The sequence below is a fragment of the Balaenoptera acutorostrata genome, chromosome 4 (genome assembly GCF_949987535.1).
Source record: "Balaenoptera acutorostrata chromosome 4, mBalAcu1.1, whole genome shotgun sequence".
NCBI classification, from domain to species: domain Eukaryota; kingdom Metazoa; phylum Chordata; class Mammalia; order Artiodactyla; family Balaenopteridae; genus Balaenoptera; species Balaenoptera acutorostrata.
In genome coordinates, this window is record NC_080067.1 from 111,594,617 (window position 1) to 111,605,792 (window position 11,176).

Consider the following 11,176-nt stretch of genomic DNA (forward strand, 5'->3'; position numbering starts at 1 on the left):
TGAGGTAGGGTGGAGGAGAAATCGAGGAGCTGAGTGGCCAGTATCCTAGAATCAATTGTCAAGCTGATATTGAAACCAATACGATTTATGTCAGAAATAATGTTGGAGAGAGTGGCAATGAGTTCAGGACTCTATTTATGACAGCAATAAGGAGGGAGAGTAGATGATGTACTTAGATGGTGAGACATTTGAAGCTGAGGAGGTTTGGGGAGGTGGTGAATAATCTTTAAACCAGAATGAAGAACAAGGGGAAATTCCCTATCCCTGGCCCAATGACACCTGAGGTTTGGAAAAGAGAACTTGTATGCTGCAGAGGAAGTACTGGTCCCATGGGACATCGGTAGAGCATGAAAGCCACAATAAAGGAAGTAAAATTATATAATAGAGAAAAATTAAATAAAACAAACTGTGATGCTATATTAATTAAGCCCGAACTAAGGCAAATAAACAATGCCAGGGATGATTTTAAAACTTTTCAACTCCATCTGTGCCTCTAGACGTTGCCATGATGATTATTTCCACACAGGATTTGAAACTAGGGCCCAAGTCACATAACTCTCATTTCTTGTCTCCAGAGATTCTACCTGGTACCCACCACTGCACATCCTGGAAGTGTGAAAGAATTAACACTGGTGCGGTCACTCTTGACCAATGAGGATGGAAGTGCTTTTGTTTCCTGGGCAAACTGTTGTGAGATGCAACACAGATAACTCAGGACATCCTCTGGAACCTTGCATTAGGTGTCAAGACTGGCGACCAACTCTACAAAGCATCCTTGATTGGCTTTCCCCTTTTATTTCACTCTGCTTGTCCCTCCCTCTTGCTGCCGGTTATCATCTCCAAATAAACCACCTGCCTGCAAGCCTTTGTATCAGGTTCTACTTCAGAGAAAGCCATGCTAAGCATGTGATTGTAATATTTTGTGGCCAGTTAATATACATACATGAATGTATGTGTATGTGTGTGTGAGTGTATAGATAGAAATAGTTCTTAAACAGGTCTTAACTGTGATCATTTCTGTGCGATGTGTGTGCCTTTATAAGTTTCAAACACTTAAGAGAACCTGAAATATTAGTCATACAGTTTCAACTGCATATTTAGGAACTTTGATTAAATGTTTAATAGATTTATAAACTCAAAATATTAAACACTAAGCCAGGTAACGACAGTCTCTCTTTGTGTAGAAGACCCCCTCAGATATTGAAGATATTGCAACAATTCTAATCATTTTTTAAGGGGCCCAGGGAAATTCTAGCCTTTCTTGGGAATTTATAAGAACCCTGGAGATGAGCAATCCAGGAAGCTGGAGTGATGGGTCCTGGGCCTCTGCATCAGAGCATCAGAGCAACATAGCCCAAGCCCTTAGGGGTCCTGAGGGGTGGATGTGCTGCTCCATGGCTCCCAGTCATTCTATGTTAAATTGGGTCTAGGGTCCCTTCTAACGTATGCACACCTCCCTGATCCTGTCCCTTTCTTCGTGTTTTGAAAGCCTAAATTTTCTGCTTCCTTGGAGCTTATTGATGAATCTCCAACTTCAATAGCATCATGTTGTGTATTTTCTCCCAAAGCCTGGATATTTCTTTTTATTCAACTTATTTTTCCTTATGCAAGGAAGCTCAGAACAAAGATTCTGAAAGCTGATTATATATTTAAAAATACCAAGTCACTTAATATTTAGCTTAAATTCTGCTAAATCAATTTAGGCCATAATATGAAAATATATTTCCTTATGGTTAAAAAAAGAAAAAGCTTTTTCTTACTTGAAAAGATAAAGTGGAATATATGTTATTTCTCTTTTTGCGTTTAAGTGAAGGTAGAGAAAGGATGTGAGAAGTAATGGCATGGTATAATTTACATGTTTATAATAATAACTCTGGATTATCAAGAAAATTGTAAATTTTCTTAAGTATTCTGTTTTATAAAAGCACATTTCTAATGATTATTATTGGAATCATTAAATATTTTCAATTATCAAAAGAATAATAAATGTCATTTATCAATAGCATCTGCAACAAAAACAATCTCCGATCAAAAAAAACACAACAAAACCTGATTATACCTCTTCTGAGAGAGAAGAGACAGTTAAAAATTTTCTTTTGAGGGCTTATTAATTCATAATGGCAAAAAACCCCAAAAGGTGTGTATGTGGGGGGGGGGATGCTCATTAATCAATTAGACAACATGTTACTAAGTAATGAATATTTTTTCCTATTTGGGAGTATTTCTTCAGGAGAAACTCCCAGACGTGAAATACTGAAGCAAAGTTAGAAAAAAAAGTGCACTGTTTGAGACACGCTAGCAAACTGAACTCTTTAAGGTACTCACAGAGACCAAAAAAGACACGTTTGTCTTCATTCTAGCCGGCACTGTTTTTTAGAGTTTGCTGGTTTAATAGTGAAAGTAAAAACCGACCACACAACCACTAGCATACTCTCTTACACCCGCTGCTTTTGGATAATGATATTCTATAATTTTCCTAAATTATGTTGTCAAAAAGTAAGCGGAAGCATCCCATTGTTTGTGTACAGTTCTCATTAGAAACAAAAATTATTGTTCAATTATATCATCATCCATTGAGTATAGCCATCTGAGCAATTCAAAACCAGGGAGTCCTCATTATCTGTAAAAGACAAGTGTAATCAATTAAGTTAAATGCTTCAGTGAAGCTGAAAGACTTGCCCCCTCAGTATTTATTTTGATTACCTGCCAAGAGTATAATATATACATAGCTAAGGAATGAGTTTCAGAATGAAAACCCTAAGCAGACCGGTCTTTCTAAATCTTAGAATCAAGCAGTTAATGATGACCACAAAATTTAATTATTATCAGTCAATATTGACTAATAGTATAAACAGTAGATTAAAATGATTCAACATGTTGGGTAATGAGTAGCAGGAAGTTTTCTCTTTCCAAATCATGAAGTGCAAAGTTAAGTCCATGGGAATTACAGCTGAAACCACTTTCCTGTTAGTTCAACATTTAAACAGTACTTTTTTGTGAGTGCTCCTGTTTATCTCCATGTGGCCAAGATGTATGTATATGTTGGGAGACAGGCAAAGTGTGTCTCTGAATTGTTCCACTCTATGCCTGTAGAAAATCTGTATATGTAATCTTGATCTCCCTTTCGAATTTAGGTTTCTATATTCAATTACCTACTGGCTGTTCTTAAGAGAATCAAATTCCAAATATGCAAAGTTGAATTTTCATCTTTCCACCTATACCTTTGCTTCTGCCTACTGTTCCCTATCTCATTGAGTGGCTTCACCACCCTCCTAATTGCTTAATCCAGAAACCCAGAAACTCAATTACCATCCTTCTCCCTCAGACTCAGCCTATATGTTCAGCTGATTACCACCTTCTATCTATTTTAACTTCATGCTGTCATCCAACATTTATTGAGGATCTGAAGTGTGCTAGGCCAGTGCTTCACAGACTTTAACATGTATACAAATCACCTGAGATCTTGTTTGGCTACTAATTCAGTAGTTCTGGAATTCTGCGTTTTTAATAAGTTCCAAAAAGATGCCAATGCTGCTGGTCCACAGGCCATATTTGGAGTAGCAAGATCCTAGGAAATCTTCTAAGAGCCAAGATGCTACCGTGACCCAAAGTTCCTGGCCTCAAGCAGCTTACATTGTAATGAAGGGAGATGGAAAATGAACAGATATATCTGAGGAAAATAAGCATGATGGAAAGAATAAAGAGTAAATGGTACAGTATAAAGAGGGAAGAGAGTGATAGTTAAGCTATTTAATAAGGTGGTCAGGGTGAACCTTTCTGATAACGTGACATTTGAAACCTCACATAAGAAGTAAAGGCAGAAAAAAGGATCCCAGACAGAAGTTGTCTGTCTCCTTCTCTCCATCCCTACAGCCTGAGTTGAAGTCCCCTTCATTTCTAGCTTGGACCACTGCAGAAGACGTCCTTCCACTTGTACTTGTCTCTGACGCATTCTCTACACCATTTCCAGAATGATCTTTCTAAAGCATAACTTTAATCATGTCATCTTCTAAAACTCCTGTTGGCTTTCATTGCTCACACTATAAAATATGATTAAACACTCTGTTAACCACACTGCATTAGCCTCCTCTTTTCCAATGCTAGGCTCGAACCCGGGCCCCCGCAGATAAAGCACTGAGTCCTAACGACTGGACCACCAGGGAATTCCCTGGCTGAGTATTCTTAATGTACAACACATTCCTTTCAACTTTTAAATAACTGCTTGCTGTATCACTGCCATTTTGTAGATCCTTACCGAGTCTTTTCATGCATTGTTGAAATGCTCAACTAAGTAAAATACATTTTTCCCTTCATCAATTTCTGTTTTTACAGAGAAAATGGAGACTATTTCAACTCTGAATATTTGCAACAAAAGCATGCAAAAATGTCCCTTTTTATTGGAGTATAGTTGATTTACAATGTTGTGTTAGGTTCAGGTGTACAGCAAAATATGGAGAAAGAATCTAAAAGGATGGATATATGTATATGTGTGACAAAATCGTCCTTTCATATTTCAAATTTTAATTTCTCCAAGAAATGAGGGCAATAAATTTAGAACTTATTTAAACATGTGCAAATTCCCAAGATCCCTGTTTGCTATGAGAAAATATTTGATTTGGTTGTTAGTAAGCTAGAAGCATACGTTTTTCTCAAATATTAAAATTTAAAGGAATGTCAACTATAGATATCTGATTTATCCTTTTTAAAGTATTGTTTCATTTACTCTTGTTCATGTGCTTCTATCTATGATTAACTCATGGAGTTATAGCCCTAGAAGCCAAAAAGAGAATTGATGATGCATACATTCTCAGAATCTTAAAATCAATCATAGATGCTTTATCTCCTCACATATAGGACAAGTTTTTCTGCATGAAAAGCATGTACAAAGATGAGAGTTCTGGAATACTGAGGGCCTTCCAGTCCAAGGTATTCCCTATTCATGTCCAGTCAGATGTTAATCCACAGCCATCTCATGTGGGATACTGGTCAAGTCAAAGAAAGCCGGGTTCTCTTTCTTTCGTGGTTTTCCTATGACTTGGCAATTTGAATATATGACACTAAATATATTCTAACAGAACACAAGCGTTGGGAACATTTGAGTTGTATAACGCAGGGCTCAGAAACTCAAAGGCTGATGTGGATCAGACTAGTCTCTCTTCTCAGGAAACTTCCACAGACTACCAACACAAACTATGAAGAAAGTGAACTTCTACTTCAAATACCCTCGGCTCAGAATTTTGGGCCCTTTCCCTGCTTCCATTGCAGTCTTTCCAATTCAATTTCTCAGAAATGTTCTGACACTATAGTTTAATTAAATAACATTTCAATTGTTTTGCAAAACTTAGTGGCATAGAAGAAAAATGATTTATTGGTTTCATGATTTTTTGGATTGGCTGGGTTCAACTAGATAGTTCTTCAGGTCTAGGTAGTTTCAGTAGAGGTAATCTGTGTGTCTGCCTTGCACTGAGAGTTGGACTATAGCTGGGTATTTAAGATGGCCTCAGTTACGTGTCTGGTACCTCAGCTGGGGCGGATGAAACTGCTTGAGATTGACTGGTCTTCTCTTCCCAACAAGATTCAGCTTCTAACATGGGGCCCAGCTTTCCAAACGGCAAAACTGGAAGCTGTCAGGTCTCTTATGCTCTTGTCCCATACTGCTATAGGGTCACTTTTGCCACATGCTTTGGGTCAAAGCAAGTCACATGGCAACATATATTAAAGGAAGGGAATATGAACTCCATCTCTTGAAGAGATGGACAGCATACATGCACAGGATAAGTTATTTCTGTCGCCCATTTTTGGAAACAATCTACCCAAAAAGAATTCTTTTCTATAAGTATATTAAATTTCAACTTTATTTCTAATTATGAAATAAAAGGCATTACTGTGCTCTGTTAAAGAAATTCCAAACCTTATCAAATTAGTAGCAGAATTTGTTAGCAATCGTTGGTGCTTCCTGGAACCATCTAATCAAGATATAGGTGTTACAGACTGATTATCTGTGTTCCCTCAGAATTCACATGTTAAAGTCCTAACTCCCAATATGGTGGTATTTGGAGATGGGGTCTTTGGGAGGTAATCAGGTTTAGACGAAGTAATGAGGGTGGGGCTGATGATGGATTAGTGTCTTTATAAGAAGGAAAAGCAAGACCAGAGTTTGTTCTCTCTTCCATGGAAGGACCAGAGAAAGGGCATCTGTCTTCAAGCCAGGAAGAGGGCCGTCAAAACCAAATCTGTTGGTACTTTGATCTTGAACATCCCAGCCCTCAGAACTGTGAGAAGTAAATATCTGTTGTTTAAGTCACCCAGTCTATGATATTTTCTTATAGCAGCCTGAGCTAACACAATAAGTAAGGCTAATCCTTCATCTAGAAAAACACAGTTTCTCCAATAACAGCTCCATTCTTCATTATTCATGTATAAAATCTAAGTGACTTTTACCACCATCAAATTTCAGTAACAAGCTTTGTGATTTTTTCATGACTTATAGATTAATATAAGCTGAAATCACCAAAGATAAAGTCTTTGGCTTATGCAGAATATCGTCGTGTATTTGAGAGCTATTGCTGAAATTCAGTGGCTTACAGGAACAGCAACAAGATTATACACTATAATATATGTAACAGATATTACAAGAATATTTATTCTTCTTGTCCACAGATCTGTGGGGTAGCCAGGGAAGCTCTGCTTCAGGCTGTGGGTCAGCTGGACTGGGCTCTGGGCTGTGGACTGGCTTCCGGTGTTCTCCACAGGTCTCATTCTGGGACCAGCATCCAGGGCATATGCTTCTTTTGAAAGCTAGTAAGAGCATACCAAAGCAAGTAGAAATGCACAAAATTTGTTAAGACCTTGTAAGACCTACCCATACTGCACTTGCTGAAACAAGTCACTTCACCAAAGCTAACATGCATGGGACAGGGCACTGTATTTCACAGACTCAAGGTCACTGCAAGTCACATGCAGAGGAGAGAAGTAAAGAACAGCAAACAATATTCCCATCTACCCACAGCAGGACAAATCCCATGACTGACCAAATCTAAGGACAACATTGGAGTGGCATATATGACTACTGATGCTTAACGAGGTGAAGATATCTGATGTTCATAACAGTGATCTTGAATCATCTAGAAAACATTGCATAATGTTCAAGAATTTTAGTTCTTTAACAATCAAAATGTTTCTAAAACATTTTAACACCAAAAATGATTGTCTCTAATTTCACAAAAAATTTATTTTTGTTGAACACATCCTATTATAGTGCCATATAATTGACATTATTGTACTTAATTAAAATTTTATTCTTCTATATCCTATTTAAGTCTATAATTCCTGTACTCCAAAATCATATTGTTCATTTTTTCTCTATATTCACACTCTAAAACTGTAGTAGAGCTGAACTTTAAGAAAGAGGTATTTTCTTTTCTTAATTTCAATTTAATCTAAGGAAATCCTAGAAATGTATTCTAAAATAAGCAAAGCATAAGCAGTCAAAACTGCCTGGCACTTCCACTCTATCTTACTGAAGCAGCATTTAAAATGCTTTTAACATATTTCTTTTCCTTTGAACTTGTAACTGTTGGAGAAGGTCATCAAGAAGACCTGAGTGCCGTTTGACACTCGAACTTGACCTGGGCAATTGGAGGCTCCTCCCCCATCCCCTGTCCTTGGAATGTAAGTTCTGCCACTAGGAGTTGCTTCAAGGACATAGCCGTGAAACAGTAATGTGTTGTTAAGACCATCTGGATGGTTTATGTGACTGAATCCAGTATTAAGGCCTCTATATAAACTTTTATACATAGATTCTGGAAGGCGGGTGCCAAGATCTACTCATCTTGCACCTGCCCAAGACAAACCTCTTTTGTATGTAAATTCCCTTGCTTATTAAACCTGCCACCTACAAATCTGGAGTGATCTGCCTCTTTCTTCTGTCTCTCCTTACCCTCTGTGTACAGGGGCCAGTTCCCACCTGGGGAATTCCCAAGGTTGCAAACCAAGAGCAACATAACTCCAGGTTTAAAAAATTGAAATACCATAAATTTCATTCCAATAGTAATTCATTGTACATTTTACCAACCTCTTGAATGTTCTTAACAATTGTGGCCCTTGAAATTAAAGCACATGAATTAAGTTGAAAATGAAATACATACTACTGTTCTCTCCATTCCCTTGACTTGTCTCTTTTGATATGCTCAGATAAAATACAGTTATGCCTAGGTACAATCATACCTTGTTTTGCGCTTCACTTTATCGTGCTTTGTAGATACTGAACTTTTTGCAAATTGAATGTTTGTGGCAACCCTCTTTCAAGCAAGTACATCGGTGCCATTTTTCCAACAGCATTTGCTCACTTCATGGTTCTGTGCCTTATTTTCATAATTCTCCCAATATTTCCAACTTTTTCATTATTATTATATTTGTTATAGTGGTCTGTGATCAGTGATCTTTGATGTTACTCTTGTTTTGGGGCACAACGAATCACGCTGCCCATATAAGACTGTTAACTTGATCCATAAATGTAGTGTGTGTTCTGACTGCTCCACTGAACGGTCCTTCCCCCATCTCTCTCCCTCTCCTTGGGCCTCCCTATTCCCTGACACACAATATATTAAAATTAGGCCAATTAATAACCCTACAATGGCCTCTATGTGTTCAGTCAAAAGCTAGAAATGATTAAGCTTAGTGAGGAAGTCATGTCCAAAGCCAAGATAGGCCAAAAGCTAGGCCTCTCGTGCCAGACAGTTAGCCAAGTTGTGACTGCAATAAATAAAGTTTCTTGAAGGACATTAAAAGTGCTACTCCAGTGATCCCATGAATAATAAGAAAGCAAAACAGCCTTATTGCTGATACGGAGAAAGTTTTAGTGGTCTGGTTAGAAGATCAAACCAGCCTTAACATCCCCTTAAACCAAAGCCTAATCCAGAGAAGGCCTTAACTCTCTTCAATTCTGTGAAGGCTTAGAGAGGTGAGGAAGCTGTAGAGAAGAAGTTTGGAACTCGCAGAGGTTAGTTTATGAACTTTGAGGAAAGAAGCCATCTTCATAACATAAAAATGCAAGGTTAAGCAGCAAGTGCTGATGTAGAAGCTACAGCAAGTTATCCAGAAGACCTAGCTGAGATAATTAATGATGGTGGCTATGCTAAACAACAGATTTTCAATGTAGACCAAACAATCTTTTATTGGAAGAAGATGCCATCTAGTTCTCTCTCTCAAGAGAAGTCAATGCCTGCTTCAAGGGGTCAAAGCACAGGTTAACTCTCCTGTTTTGGGCTAATGCAGCTGGTGACGAAGTTGAAGCTAACGTTCATTTACCATTCTGAAAATCCTAGGGCCCTTAAGAACTGTGCTACTGCACCTGTGCTGTATAAATGGTACCACAAAGCCTGAATGACAACACATCTGTTTATAATGTGGTGTACTGAATATTTTAAGCCCACTGTTGAGAACTACTGCTTAGAAAAGAAGATTCCTTTCCAAATATTACTGCACATTGACAGTGCTCCCAAGAGCGCTGGTGGAGAAGTACGACAAGATTAATGTCATTTTCATGCCTGCTAACACAACATCCATTCTGCAGCCGTGGGTTGAGGAGTAATTTCGACTTTTCAGTCTTATTATTTAAGAAATACATTTTGTAAGGCTATAGCTGCCATAGATGGTGATTTATCTGATAAATCTGGGCCAAAGTAAATTGAAAACCTTCTGGAAAGGATTTACCATTCTATATGTCATTAATAACATTTGTGATTCATGGGAAGAGGCCAAAATATCAACATTAATAGGAGTTTGAAAGAAGTTGATTCCAACCCTCATGGATGACTTTGAGGGGTTCAAGACTTCAGTGGAGGAAGTAACTGCAGATGTGGTGAAAATAGCAAGAGAACTAGAATTAGAAGTGGGTCTGCCGATGTGACTGAATTGCTGCAATCTCATGATAAAACTTGAATGGATGAGGAGTTGCTTCTTATGGTTGAGCAGAGAAAGTGGTTTCTTGAGGTGAAATCTACTCCTGGTGAAGAGGCTGTGGAGATTGTGGAAATGGCAACAAAGGATTTAGATTATGACATAAACTTAGTTGATGCCACAGCAACTCCAACCTTCAGCAACCACCGTCCTGATCAGTCAGCAGCCATCACCATCAAGGCAAGACCCTCCACCAGCAAAAAGATTATGATTCGCTGAACACTTAGATGATGGTTAGCATTTTTAAGCAATAAGTATTTTTTAATTAAGGTAGGTACATTGTTTTATTAGATATAATGCTATTGCACAGTTAACAGACTACAGCATAGTGTAAACATAACTTTTATATGCAATGGAAAATCAAAAAAATGTGACTCACTTTATTGCAGTGGTCTGGAACTGAACCAGCAATATTTCTGAGGTATGGCTGTATTTAAAAACTAGGGAAAATTGTATGACAAGCTCTACTAATATTATTTAAATGGTATTTCATTGAATTGAAAAGTTATTTCTTTTGGAAGGGGGAAAGGAGGAGTTTAGTTACAAGCTATAGGTTTTTATAGTCATAATGCAGTCATTACATTTCTATAAAATATAACATTTATTGCATGAATTATTCCTTATAAATTAGACACAAATTTACATTGAAGTTGAAATACCAACAAATGCCTCCAAACTAAAGTATATATTAACATATTCATAGTAAAACTATAACAAACTCTGAATACACATACACGCATCAAAGTAATTCAAGCTATTTCCTTTGTCTGGAATTTTCTTTCCTTATTTGCCAAAATTGTGAATCTTACTAGTTATGAACAAGTGGATTCCTCACCTTTAAAATTGTTACTGATAATAAAGCCTCTAAATTTAGTTACCTTAAACAATGGTCTTTCATCTCCCTGAATTCCTAGAGCATTTATTGACTCTGCCTTCTCTTTGAAATTTAGCTGATATTGGTTTGTATTTTAGTTATCTTTATAAGTGCCATATCTCTCCCCAAAGACTATAAGCTCTTGGATATTAGGAACTGAGTCTTATAACTGTTTGTATCCTCTGAGCCTCACGTGGTATCCATTTTGATTATTGGAAGTCCGAGGAATTCATTACTGATTAATGAATTTTGAGGCTTCTTTAAATTGTATGATGATCGATAGGGAGAAATCACAAATACACATGTACATACATTATCATTGTACTTTTGTTTATGCAATCT